The sequence below is a fragment of the Mixophyes fleayi genome, chromosome 3, assembly GCF_038048845.1.
Source record: "Mixophyes fleayi isolate aMixFle1 chromosome 3, aMixFle1.hap1, whole genome shotgun sequence".
Taxonomy (NCBI): domain Eukaryota; kingdom Metazoa; phylum Chordata; class Amphibia; order Anura; family Limnodynastidae; genus Mixophyes; species Mixophyes fleayi.
Window position 1 is genome coordinate 162,249,233 of NC_134404.1, and position 15,192 is coordinate 162,264,424.

General features: G+C 37.9%; 1 protein-coding gene across 1 annotated transcript in view; it reads left to right on the forward strand.

The window, feature by feature from the left end:
- The window catches only part of BCKDHB (branched chain keto acid dehydrogenase E1 subunit beta), a 409,624-nt gene that overhangs the window by 247,886 nt on the left and 146,546 nt on the right, over positions 1-15,192 (forward strand). The window lies entirely within an intron of this gene.

The window sequence follows — 15,192 nt, forward strand, 5'->3', positions numbered from 1 at the left end:
GGGGGAGGTTGGGGGCATGACCAAGTTTGTACTAATCCTGCCTCCTTTTGTGTTGGCCCTGCCTACAGTTGATTTGGCCTTGTCCACATGAGGCCACTTCCAGATTTTTTTCCAGGGCCTCTTTAAGTTCCCAATCTGCCCCTGCTAGGGATCCAGTGAATGAAGAGAGGAAGGAGGACGCTACCTGGAAAACAGAATAGGAGAAAGATCAACAAATAATGTATCTCAGGCCTAGTGCCTGATTAATATTGCCACAGGCCTAGGGCTCTGGGCCTGAACTATTAATCCCTACAGGCCTAACTCCTGAATTATATTGGTGCCAATGGGCCTAGCACCTGAATTAATTTGGTGCCCATGGGCCTTGTGCACAAATGAATCTGGTGTCCACAGGTCTTGTGTCTGAATTAATCTGATGGCCACAGACTCTAGGCCTGAATTATCTGCCACAGGATCTAGGACTGAATCAATTGTGCCCATAGGCCTAGTGCCTGAATAAATGCTGTGCCCAAAGGCCTTACTTGCATCTAGTAGCTTTATTTGGCTGCAGGGGCAATAGCTCTTTTGCCAACCCTCTACCACCGCTTCAGTGTTTTTATTACCGGCTTCTCTTTGAGAAGGTTTTTGGCTTGATCCCGATGAACTCTCTATTGCTCTGTTTCCACCAATGTCTTCTATCTTGACTCGCTGGCTGCCACTGTTCTCAAGGATCTACCTTTGTTTTCTGGGTTGATTGAAGATTCTTCCATGGAGCTCCTCCTCCTGCTGTCTCCACCAATGGACTGACCCGCTATGCTTGCTACGACTTTATAGTTAGCCATTGTGGGAGCAGAGCAATGCTGTGGCATGCAAACTCAATCTGGCAAGCTCCGATTGGCTTGCTGCAGTGGCCTCTGACTGGACCAGGGTCGGATTTGCTCCAGGGATGAAAGACAATGAAGGAGCTGGAAGCATACCTCTTTGCTGTCAAGAAGCTAAGTGATCTTCTTTCTTTTCTTCCAAGTGTCTCTTCACAGGTTCTCTGTCAATACAGGATAGTAATATCATAAACAAAATTATCAACTGGATTTAAAAGATCAAAGATTAAAGATTTATTTGACATTACATGAAAACTTTAATTATTATATAACTGCTCCCATTTGCTATACGTTTTTTTGAGTGACATTTTTGAATTGCGGCTATTGAGAAGTGTTTTTCACATAATTGACATGAATGTTTCTCATTTAACTAAATGTGAATATCCAGCCTAAATTATCCCCATCACTAATGTGGGAAACCATAAAAACAGTTTATTTAAAAGCACATGTGTGCTTAATTTATATAGGTATACAAAATAATTATCTATATGCATACAATCATTTCAAGACTGGGTTTAGGATGCCTGCATTTGATTTTGACCTCTGTTTTCTTTCCATAAACCAATGCTGCATACAATTATACTACAAATTGCATAGTTGTGTTACGTCCCTATGTATCATATGCAATAACGATTCTCCAATGCAATCGCTGTGGTTTCAAAGCACAAAGATTTTATTAGCAAAGTATTACAAGGCAAAGTTTGGTATGCATACACTTGCGTTGTTAGTACTAACACAATCCTCTATCAGAACGCTCTAGTTTCCAAAGCCAGAGCTGAACAATGTATACACTGTAGAGTCATAAAAAGCAGTGACATCACAAAGCTACACAGTTACAGTATTTAGGTCCCCATTCATAGGTTGATGGGTCATGACCTCCCAAAAACTCGACGCCCCTTTGTTTGCTTCCTCTGGTCAATGTTCCTTGAGGTGGCCAAGTGTCCTTCTCCAGGCTCCAGCCTCTAGACTTGTATAAACTGGTTCTTATGTGACATGGAAATTGTTATTAGCTATATGTGAACGCTTCATAAATAGTACCAGAAATGTCCCCTAGCAAATGTGAGCAGAATGAGATCAAACTTGGTGCAATTAATATGTTGGAAACATTAATTAGCTTTCTCACCACATTATATTTTATATTAAATTATAGAAATACATGAAACTTTTTTAAATGTTGCTACGATAATGGTTAGGTTGCATATTAATCGCATTGCAACCGATTGTAGTGTACAGAAATTATTTCAGTGGGACAGTCCCGATATAGACATGTTTTTCCTGCAGGTGGGAATGTTGGTGGAAGGATGTTACGTAATGGGCAGCCAAGCTCTAGGCAGCCTCCTGGGGTATAGCCAACCATGTAGTAATCCCATCTCCTTTTGTGTTGCCTACAGTTGATTTGGTTCCACCCACATGAGGCCACTTCCAGATTTTTTTCTAGGGCCACTTTAAGTTCCCAAACGTCCCTGTATACAGATCAGTAGAGGGAGGATTGCAGAGTTATTAAACAATATTGTATTATGAGACATTATTTGAGAAGGTCTGTATACACTTAAAAACTAGTAAGTTTGCACAGTATTAGTGCAAATTAGTTTTCCCTGTTGAACAGAAATATTGAACGCTATAATAAGCGAAATGTTATACAAATCAATATTTGCGCATACATGAAATGTGATCATGTTGTGTTAAAGTCCAAGTAGTAATAATTTGTTAGTAATTTATTGTTCTCATTTGGAATAAGCAAAGTAACAATCACTGTTTTGTCCACAATAACTAAATTTTTCAGATTATGTACAAAACAAGAATGAGATGTGTGTATGTTATTCATTTATAAATGTAAACCACAGCTGCATTTCTCCCTTGCACACCAGCCTCTGCATAAGTGAGAGAGAAAGAGAGCGGCAGAGGTGCAGGGTCTGGACTACTGGAGGTGGGGTCTGTCAGTTGAGTAACACTGTACCATTAACTCCTAAGCCTGTAAACACTTAAAGTAAGTGCACTGTGGAAAAAGTGATCTGGGTCTTAGAACAGCCTCTTCCTCCTGGGACTTTGCGTTGAGAGGAATATAAAGTTATTAAGGGCCATTAACAAATGAAACAGGCCAGCAGCACAACTGCTATTTTGGGATGTCAAACACTTATTTTTGTGAGAATGCATCTGTTATTATGGAAAACCATATGGATTTATAGTCCAAGATGACAGGTCTGCAGGGGTGAAAAATGTTGCATATCCTGAGGGTAGAAGCTGAGCAGACCATAAAAGCTGGCAGCTTTAATGATTCACAGGTAGAGGCTAATTGAAAGTCAATTGTTAGGACAATTTCTTTCATCTGTGTAAATGTGGAGCATGCAGAACATAATGGTTGAATACGTATGCAAGTAACATTTTTCAGTTTTTTTTTAAAAATAAATAAATCTGTAGGCAAATAATGATTTATAAGTTTGAAATATTACTTTAAGAGCCTATTGGTTCACAATTAAAATACTGAAATCTGAAGTCTGAAATAATCTGTGTAAGTGTAATTTGTAATACAGACAAATCTGTTGACTGTTTAGGGATTTAATACTTTTGTAGGCCACAATATATAAATACAACTATAATATATTTACTTCTTTATATTTATCAAGTATTTGACTATATTCTATATATATAAAAGAAGAAGTTGGTTTGTGACTTTGATACCTCTACACCAATTCAGATGAAATCAACTCGAGGTGGTTCAGTTTGATCCCGGACAGATTTTAATGGTTTTAGGGACCCTGTCGAACCGATTGTTGGTGTACAATGGCCAGAATTTTGAACCAAGGAGCCTGTTCTGAGCCTTGAACTGTATGGATTTGGACGAAAAGTTCACAGACTGGTAACATTGGATTCTAGAAGACATATTACGGGGTTAAGGTCCCGGTCGGACCACCTATTGGTGTACGCGAGCCAGAACTTTGACCCAGCCTGTTTTGTATCCCAGAAGACATACTCACTGGCCTCCCCCTCTCACATCTCCCCCCCTCCGCTCTGTACTCAATGCGGCTGCTAGACTCATCTTTCTCTCATGCCGCTCCTCCTCTGCCTCCCCTCTCTGCCATGCCTGGCTCCCCATCCCCTACAGAATCCTCTTCAAACTCCTTATCACCACTTACAAGGCTCTCTCCCTGTCTACTGCTCCCTATATTTCCAACCTCCTCACCACTCACACTCCTGCCCGGTCCCTGCGCTCTGCTAATGACCGTCACCTCTCCTCCACTCTCCAAATGTTTTGGTGCTCACCACTAGAGGTAACCATGTGACTGACACGTCACCTATGTGATTCTAGCAATGTGCGCGTCGCAGTGTTATCCCAGCGTCTCTATCATTCATCTTTACCTCCTGATGAAGTCTGATTATTTAGCAGACGAAACGCGTTGAGGAGTGTCTGAGGACTTTTATTATTGTTTGGATATCGCGGTACCAGCGTGGCGGGAGTGCTGTGGAGACTCATCTACAATTGACTGATATCTATCTATATGTCTCTGAATGCATCCCAGATGAGTACCAAAAGATACCATTATATGCTTCTTTCATGTGTTTTTATGTAAGTGAGCTACTTACCGTCTTTCAGTAAATTCTGATTTTTACAATATTACACTATTTGAGTTTTTTTGTTCTTATGATGCTGAGGTTCCAGTCCTAACGAGATAATTCAATTGGATGAGTGACGTTACTGGCAACATCTTTGCAGCGGTGGAGACATAATTTCAGCATATATATCTACCATCTAGTTCTACTATCTGGTACGCAGATATATGATTATTGGTGATTTTTTTTGTGGCATTGGATACAGTGTGTTGTCACGTGTGTATATTTCTAATCACCATTTCGGTTCCATCTTTCATATTGGAGAGTTGTAATAATTCTTGAGTGTGTATCTGATTTATCACACCTTACCTTCTCTCACATCATTACTCAGTAATATTGTGGTAATACACTATGTGGCGCCGTGTTTCCTTTATTCCTTTATAGATTTTCCAGACTTACCATCTGTTTTGGAACTGGCTGCCTCCTGTACATTGGACTTTGTGTGTATTAATCTTGCTAAGTGACTGTTTATACAGAATAGGGTTACGCGCCCCCTTGTATGTGGTATCTGTTGTTTGTATAAATATATATATATATATATATATATATATATATATATATATTAAACACTTTTAAGATTGTATCCCAAAAGACATACTAGGGGCTGTAGGACTCAGTCGGACCTCCCATTGGTGTACGCTGGGCACAACTTTGGCCTGGGGAGCCTGTTCTGAGCCTTCCACGGGATGGATTTGGATAACATTTAATATAAAAACAGAAGCAACACTGGTCAGCCACCTAATGGATGTGTTGGAAGAGCTTCTAAGCTGCTAATTATTTTTTAAATGTTGCAAGTTACATCCAACTCATTGCTAACTTAATAACTTGAATTTTTAAACACGGGCAACGCTGGGTACCTCAGCTAATACCAGTGATAAATGAACCAATTATTTCTAAGGGAGATATATCATGTAAGTGGGGATAAATGACTATTGAAATTTAATCACATTAATTGCACATAAAATTACAATTAAAAATTAAAATTAAATAAAGTTGGTTGCAAAACTGTATCAGGTTGTGAAGTCCTTTAATAATCCCCGAATCATGTCAGTAAAAGTTTTGGCACTAGCAAATAATATAAAATTGTCAGTAAAAATGAAGAGATAAGTAACATTAGAAAATTGCTACATATTTATATATTTGTTTCTGTACCTAACAGTCAAACCAACACAAATTTGTAAATTGAAAACTATTTTAAGAATGTATCTAGTTTGCTGTCAGGTACGACTTTATGCATTAGTCTTAGCAATTGGCAATCGATGAAAACACAGCTAAATTGCTGTAAAATTACTAGATAGATCTTTTAGCACTCTGAAAAAAAAGTTTCATGCTGGCATTTTTATGTTGGAATACTTTTTATGTCAATAGCCTACTGAGTACTGTTTTATCATAAGTGTTTATATTTAATCAGATTACGATTGCCAGTACTTTTATTTGCCTGCAGAGTTAATCTTCTCTCTGTGTGAACACAATTAGTTCTAAGTTACTGTTTTATAGATTTAAAATGTGTTTTTACTGTCTTAAACATTATGGCAATGTTTGTTTTATTTTTATTATTTCTTTAATTAAAACATTTGTACTAAAGACATAACTTGAGATGTGCTCCATTAATATAATTAACTGTGGATTTAAAAAACAATAAGAGATACATGTTGCATGAAACATGTTAAACTGCAGGTATCCATCTCTCATTGGAACATATAATACAAATGACTCTGCACCTGTATTGCACTCATTAATTTAATTATAGATTTATTTGCAGAAACCAATGAACAACAGGGACCTGATTGTCATTGAAATACTTTACAAAGGTTCACTCAAGTCTTGAAATATTATATTCCTTCACTTAAATGCAGCCTTAGCATTATTTGCATCAAAGGGGTTTTTCATGTTCAGATCATTTTGATTTGTATGCCTGTACCTCCTGTAACTTTTTAATACAATGATTTTTGGCCTTCTTCTTAGTTGTTTTAGTTGTTTTTGTTTCACTTGGATATGACAGAAAGCTGGCTACTGGTTACATATGTGTCAAATTGTGGGGGCATCGAGGCTTGGTGCCCCTATTATCGATCTCTGATAACCTGATTTCCTTTCAGCAGTAATAAGGTCAACCTGAGAGGGATAAAATGAAACACAGACAAGTAGTTGTACTTTCATAATCAGCTCTGAGGGACTTCCCAGACTATTCCTTTATTTATACTTAATCTCGAGCATTAACTTGTTAAAAACAAGTGTATATAAGAATATTTTATATATTTCTTTGCAACAATAAGTATATATAAGGGCAATATTCTTTGTCCAGTACTGTGTAATGTCCTTCAGGCATAGTTTTTAGTCTTGCATCCTGTTTTTGTCTCTGTTTCATGGGAAACACTTGTTTTCTCTTCAACTCTTATGTCAAGGGCGTAGTTCTCATATCTGTAGTTATAGCCTTTTAAGGTATTTCACACATATATTTGTACCTGTAATAACTATTCATTGCTTTATACTCTCACACTATACATATGTCATAGCCATGTGTGAATAGAAGAACGTCTCTGCCAGATTGTATAAATGCATAACTGAAAAGCAAAGAAAAAAAACAGAAAGAGAATGCATGTGGCAAAAATATATGTACAAATTAATTAATTAAACTACTTGAGAAAGACTGGTCGAAACGCTTTAGTGGCGGCAAGAGGCATGTAGAGAGACCTCATCGTTTGAAATAGTTGACACTTCAGATTTTCTGGGAAGTTAACATTGTTCAGGCAGAAGACTTTCACTTCCCAAGGGTGGAACTCTTTAAGATTGCAAATTGTATTATATTGATTAGATGCATTTTAATCATTTTTTAATATCCAAAGAAAAAGAATAATACGATGTGGAACACTCTCTCGTTATCTTTTCATTTCGCATAAGCACTTAATCGAAATAAGGATCTTTGGATTATATATCCTAACAGAAGAGAGCAGAGTTTCTTTAAATATATTGATGAAAGCGATCTCTATGTGAACTCGTGTAAGTGCATTCATAATTGGAATTTAGAAGTGATATTATTGATATTAGAAGTGATATTATTAATTCTTCTTTTTTTTTTTTAAAGTATAATCACAGCTTGTGATTTCACTGCTTTTTTGATTTCACTGCTTTTTTGATTTCAAGTGCTGTTTTTGTTTAAAGTGTGGAGTTGGTTCCATTAAGGATTGCTGTGCTGTGCTGAGAGAGTGATATAGTTTGGGGAATTATTCTGTGTGTTTATTGAACGGGATTCGTTTTTCTGTGTGTTTATTAAGTGTTTTTTTTTTTTTTTTTTCTCTCTGTTAGAGCTAGTGGGTGTGGTTTAATTGCATAGTTGATACAGCTGGTTAGTGCAAGCTCTATTTAACAGGAGGTAGCAAGCGATTTCATTGAGCTTGTGATTTCACTGCTTTTTTGATTTTAAGTGCTGTTTTTGTTTAAAGTGTGGAGTTGGTTCCATTAAGGATTGCTGTGCTGTGCTGAGAGAGTGATATAGTTTGGGGAATTATTCTGTGTGTTTATTGAACGGGATTCGTTTTTCTGTGTGTTTATTAAGTGTTTTTTTTTTTGGTTTTTTTCCCTTCTCTCTATTAGAGCTAGTGGGTGTGGTTTAATTGCATAGTTGATACAGCTGGTTAGTGCAAGCTCTATTTAACAGGAGGTAGCAAGCAATGTCATTGAGCTTGTGATTTCACTGCTTTTTTGATTTCAAGTGCTGTTTTTGTTTAAAGTGTGGAGTTGGTTCCAATAAGGAGTTGAATCCAGGAAGGGGTTTAATCTGGTAAGTGGCTAGGAAAGGCTAGTACTAAAGTTCACTGTAGGCTATAAGAAGTTAGGTTAGCCATAATAAGATGAGTAGTAGCAGGCTTGATGATCTCACTCAATGCATATCTTGTCATATGTATGCACACTTGGCGCAAGTGTTCCAAGGTTTATACCTCTGTGAGAAATGTGAGCAATTGGTCACTTTGGAAGCCAAGGTAACTGATCTAAAGCAGACCATTGCAACATTGAGAGACATTGCCAACCTGGAGCAGAGTTTACAGCTCACCGTTGATGCATTAGCTGAGCAGGGTGGAGCAGAGACAGAGGAGGATGCACAGGTAGGCAGCTGGGTAACAGTTACTAGGGGTAGCAGAGGGAGGAAGAGGCAGGCCAGTTCTGAGCTAGGCAATCCCAGCAGATTTGCCAGATTGGATGAAGATACTGTGGAAGGCAGTTCAGAATTGGTAGAGTTGGATGACACTGCTTCCTCTAGCAACCAGGGGAATGGTCTCTCCAGCACAGAGGGGACCAAAGTTACTCAGGGACCCAGGCAGATTGTGGTGGTAGGGGATTCAATTATTAGGAAGGTAGATAGGGCAATCTGTTACCGGGACCGTGCATGCCGAACAGTGTGTTGTCTCCCGGGTGCTCGGGCTCGGCATATTGCGGATCGGGTGGACAGATTGTTGGGAGGGGCTGGGAATGACCCAGCGGTTTTGGTGCATGTTGGCACCAATGACCGAGTTAGAGGAAGAAGGGGTGTCCTAAAGAATGATTTCAGGGGCATAGGTCGCAAACTTAAGGCAAGGACATCCAAGGTAGTATTTTCGGAAATACTACCTGTGCCACGCGCTAGTCCAGGGAGGCAGCGGGAGATTAGGGAGGTTAATGCGTGGCTAAAAGATTGGTGTAGGAAGGAGGGTTTTGGATTCTTAGAGCACTGGGCTGATTTCTCGGTCAGTTGCCATCTTTATTGTCGTGATGGATTGCACCTGAATGAGGAGGGGGCTGCAGTGCTAGGGGAGAGGATGGTTAGAAGGTTGGAGGAGATTTTAAACTAGGCTCCGGGGGGGAGGGGCAAGCAAGTATTTATGGGATAGACATTGAGAGTAGTAAGGAGGAATTTAACAAGAGTAAAGGGGGTGGAGAGGGGGGAAAGGGAAGCATAGCCGATAAGGAGCGGCCCTTTTTAAAGCAAAAAGAAATACCTAAGGGAGCCAATAGACTTAAGTGTATGCTTGCAAATGCAAGAAGCCTGACAGGTAAAATGGGGGAGTTAGAACTAGTAGCAATGAATGAGCAGTATGATATTATAGGTATTACTGAGACCTGGTGGGATGATACACATGACTGGGCAGTCAACTTGGAAGGTTATTCTCTCTTCAGGAGGGATAGGGTAAATAAAAGGGGAGGAGGAGTATGTCTTTATATTAAGCCAGAATTAAAACCAAGTATTCAGGAAGTTATATACGAGAATATTGGTGATAATATAGAGGCATTGTGGGTGGAAATATCCAGCGGAGGAAAAAGTTCAGAGAAGTTTCTGATAGGGATATGCTATAAACCGCCAGATATTAGTATGATTGAGGAAGCCCAACTTCTACAGCAAATTGAAAAGGCTACACAACTAGGTCAAATTTTAATTATGGGGGATTTTAATTATCCGGACATTGATTGGAGTACTGAGACCTGCGGTACAGCTAGGGGAAATAGGTTTCTGAGCACGCTAAAAGACCATTACATGTCCCAATTAGTTGAGGAACCAACTAGGAACCGGACTATACTGGACCTAGTAATAACAAACAATGTAGACGTAATATCAAATATTCAAGTAAAGGAGCACTTGGGAAACAGTGATCATAATATGGTCTCATTTGAAATTAGTTTCCAGAAACAACAGTATAAGGGATCAACTAGGACTTTAAACTTTAAAAAGGCAAATTTTAATATGCTAAAGGAGTCTATAAAGAGCATAGACTGGGACAAAGCCTATGAAGGAAAAAATACGGAAGAAATGTGGGCTGTCTTTAAAATGTTGTTGGAAACATACACGTATAAGTTCATTCCTATGGGAAATAAATGTAAAAGAATTAAGTCTAAACCAATGTGGCTAAATAAAAAGGTAAGGGAAGAAATGCAAAAGAAGAAGCATGCATTTAAATTGTTTAAGTCTGAAGGGTCAGAGGAGTCCTTCCATAGGTACAAGGAATGTAATAAAACATGCAAAAAGGAAATTAGATTGGCTAAATTAGAAAATGAAAGGCACGTTGCAAAAGAAAGTAAGACAAACCCCAAAAAGTTTTTTAAGTATATAAATGGCAAAAGGATTAAAAAAGATAATATAGGACCACTAAGAAGTGAGATGGGTGAATTGATAAATGATACTAAGGAAAAAGCAGAGATATTAAACACGTTCTTTTCTTCAGTATTTACCAGAGAGGAACAAATGGCAGGAGTAATACATAAAAATGGAAATGAAACCATGCCATTAATTAATACTTGGTTGTCAGAGGAAGAAGTCCAAAGGCGACTGAAGAATATTAAGATAAATAAAGCTCCAGGTCCAGATGGCATACACCCAAGGGTCCTTATGGAATTAAACTCGGAAATAGCTAGACCGCTATTCTTAATTTTCAGAGATTCAATCTCATCAGGCTCAGTACCAAGGGATTGGCGAATAGCAGATGTGGTGCCGTTGTTTAAAAAGGGGACGAGATCACAACCAGAGAATTATAGACCTGTAAGCCTGACATCAATAGTGGGGAAACTACTGGAAGGTATTTTAAGGGACAGTATTCAGGATTACTTGGTACGCAATAAAATTATTAGTGGGAATCAACATGGATTTGTGAGGGATAGGTCATGTCAAACTAATCTAATTAGTTTCTACGAGAAAGTTAGTGGGAACTTAGACCAGGGCAGGACAGTAGATGTGGTCTACTTAGATTTTGCAAAGGCCTTTGATACAGTGCCACACAAGAGGTTGGTTTACAAAATAAGGGAACTGGGTCTAGAAATCAAAATTTGTACTTGGATCGAAAACTGGTTAGAGAATAGGGAACAGAGAGTTGTGATAAATGGAACATTTTCTAATTGGTCAAAGGTCTTAAGTGGAGTTCCTCAAGGTTCCGTGCTGGGACCACTCCTTTTTAATATATTTATTAATGACCTTGGTGATGGTTTAGAGAGTAAAGTTTCTATTTTTGCAGATGACACTAAACTCTGTAAGGTAATAAAATCAGAGCAAGATGTAGCTTCTCTACAGAGGGACTTAAATAAACTGGAGGATTGGGCGGCTAAATGGAATATGAGGTTTAACACAGATAAATGTAAAGTTATGCATTCAGGGATCAAAAACAAGAATGCAATCTATAAATTAAATGGAATTAATTTGGGAGAATCTATAATGGAAAAGGATTTGGGAGTGCTCGTAGACAGTAGACTTAGCAATAGTGCTCAATGTCAAGCAGCAGCTGCAAGGGCAAACAAAGTATTGGCATGCATAAAAAGGGGCATAGATGCAAGGGAAGACAGTGTAATTTTGCCACTGTATAAATCATTGGTAAGACCTCATCTTGAATATGCAGTACAGTTCTGGGCACCACTCTATAAAAAAGATAATTTGGAACTAGAAAGGGTTCAGATAAGGGCGACAAAATTGATAAAGGGTATGGAGTCATTAAGTTATGAGGAAAGGTTAGCCAGTTTAGGCATGTTTACTTTAGAAAAGAGGCGCCTAAGGGGAGATATGATTACTATGTACAAATACATTAGGGGTCAATACAGAGAGCTTTCATGGGAACTTTTTACCCCAAGGACCATACACAGGACACGTGGTCATCCCCTAAGGTTAGAGGAGAGGAAATTTCACAACCAGCAAAGGAAGGGGTTCTTTACAGTAAGGGCAGTCAAGATATGGAATTCATTGCCAGGGAAGGTTGTGATGGCAGATTCAATAGATATGTTTAAGAAAGGGTTAGACAAATTTTTAGCGGAAAGGTGTATCCAGGGATACGACCGTTAATTTAAAATAAAGGATAGTAGTGGATATAGGGTAAAAATTGGATTGCAATATTGAGTCTGGGGGGATTTTCAAAATTGAAACAGATGGGCGGTTGCCTACTCTGGATTAATTTCAAATATAAGTGCAGGATCGCAGGAGATCCAAAATAGGTTGAACTTGATGGACTGGTGTCTTTTTTCAACCTCATCAACTATGTTACTATGTTACTATGTTACTATGTTACATAGGGGTAAGTGTGATCCGTTGGTGGTAGAAAAATCAACGCAGACACACTTGCTTGAACTGTTGCTCTAAATACTACACTATATTATTCCTTTGTTTTTTCTTTTCATATGTTCCCATCTTCCATCAAGGATTCATGAACGGAAAACCAAAAAAAAATTCAGAGACTCCAGCGCAAAACAGGTACCAGGGTAGAGGAAAAAAAAACATAAAGGGGAGGAAAACAGCATGATGGGCACAGTATGAAAGAAAGGAGACATAAAGGGGATAAAAACAGCATGATGGGCACAGTGTGAAAGAGGGGAGACATAAAGAGGATAAAAACAGCATGATGGGCACAGTGTTATGATGAAGGAGCACAGTGTAATGAAGGACGGGTCATAGTTTTATAAAGGAGAAGGGTGTATTGAAGGAGGAGACTGTCCCCTCTATTTAACCTTTTATGTTTTTATTTTGACAAAGGGGTGCCTTGAAAAAATTACTGAGGTTCTAAGGGTTCTAACCGAAAAAGGTTCTAACCGAAAAAGTTTTGGAACCTTTGGAGATGGAGAGGGGTGGAGACTTGCAACTAGGGCACCTAAAAAGTAAGTGACAATGACTCCTTGCCCACTCTGACAATTTATATGATCTTATGAGTTTATGGATACATTATATTATTGTATGAATGTCCTTAATAATATTGTATATAATAGTCATATATACATCACTGTAAATTAGCTGTGAAACGATTACATTTTGTTGTAGCTTCAATGTAAAAAAATAAATGTACACACTGGCTAAAAGCACTGCAACTTCTACTAACGGTTCTACTATCAGAATAATATATTTTCATAATATTGACATGCATATGCTGTGCTGGGTGAGATACTTTTTATCTGGAAAAGGAAAAATATCTTCCTAGAGAATATTTTGGGAAAGATATAGATGATGAGACTTGGACAGAAAGTGAACGGAAAGCTCCATCTTAGAAATTGCACCCATATTCATAGACACACGGATCTTAAGTTATGTACAAGTCTGAATCAAGCCCAGAGTGTTATAAGATCCATTCATTACAAATACACGTCTTTTAAGAAATAGCCTTGGAGCACCACCAAGTCATAAGTATTTAAGTTCTTTAATTTTTTATTTTCAGTTAAAACAATAAGCAAATCAAGAGATTCAGTTTATCTTGGTTATAATGGAAGCAAAAAAACTCTTGGGATGGCAATACAAGAAAATAAAAGCAGCAAAAGAAGAGGCCATCAAAAAACAAGCTGGATCACTTTATGAAGAAATCAAAGCCTGCAAGTGAGTACTCCCAAGAAGAAGTACTTATACAATTGAGTACTCCCAGCCAGGAGAAAACCAACCAGGTACTTCTACAAGTGAGTACTCACAACCAGGAGAAAATATAAATAGCCAGAATATCACAAAATGTAACTTGGCAGCAGGAGTGGAAATGAGCATAGAGGAGCAAATGTACACGAAAAGTAATATTGATACTTCAAAGGCAGAAAAATCTTCCTTACTCTTATCCAATGCAAGCTTACTGTCCCTGGAACTAGAAGAACCAGCAAATTGGGCAAAAGTCATTAATCAATTAAGAATTAGTATTACAGAATCCGGAACTTCTCAAAAGAAAAATATGTTGCATCCCATGGATTCTAATAAACGCAAGTTCAGTAACACATATTATAACAGTAAAATGGAAACTGGTGAATTGGTGCCAAGGACTTGTCTTGTATATTCAAAGTCAAAGGACTGTGCGTTCTGTTTCAGTTACAAGTTATTTTCAGATGTCAATGTTTCATCCAGTTTTGTTTCAACAAGTTACAATCATTGGCAAAATTTATCCAAGGCACTTCATATACATGAAACAAGTCTTAAACATATTAGGCGTTGTATGAGTTAAATTTTTTTTTAAAAAACAAGACAACACTTGATACCCATAATCAACCGTTATATGAGCTCCAAAAAAAAGCAGTGGACAGATGTGATTACAAGGCTTATACAAATATTAAAATATCCTGCTTCTCAATGTCTAGGGGTTCTAAGGGGTTTGTCTCATAAGTTCTTCGAAAAATGAAAATGAAATTTTTTTGAAACTAATAGAACTTTTTGGCAAATTTGATTCTGTTATCTCGACTCACATCGAAAGAACCATCAGGACAGATTCAAAAATTAATTATCTGAGCAAAGACATACAGAATTAAATAATTGACTTATTGGGCAAGGCAATCACAGAAAAAAATTTCTTCAATGAAAGAAGCAAAATTTTATTCTATAATCCCGGACTGTACTCGAGACATCGGTCACATCGAACAAATGACTGTTATTATTCTTTATGTTACATGCAAAGAAAACTGTGCTCATTGAAGAACACTTTATTTTGCTATTTATAAGTGGATGACTCAAGTGGAGAGGGGCTGTGTGACATCTTTATCAACAAATTACACTACTGGAATCTGAACAGTGGATATATGAAGTCAAGGCTATGACAATGTGCTAACATGAGAGGTAAAAAAATTGGCCTTCAGAAGTAAATATTAAACAAAAACCCACACGCTTTCTATGTACCATGGACTGCCCTCAGTCTTAATTTGGTACTTAATAATGCTGCCAAAGTTAATTGTGAGACAATTAGTTGGAACAGTTCTAGAAATATTAAAAAAAAATTCAGCCTCAGTGAAGAGATGGGGCATTCTTAAAAAACATATTTCTTCCCTTACATTAAAACCT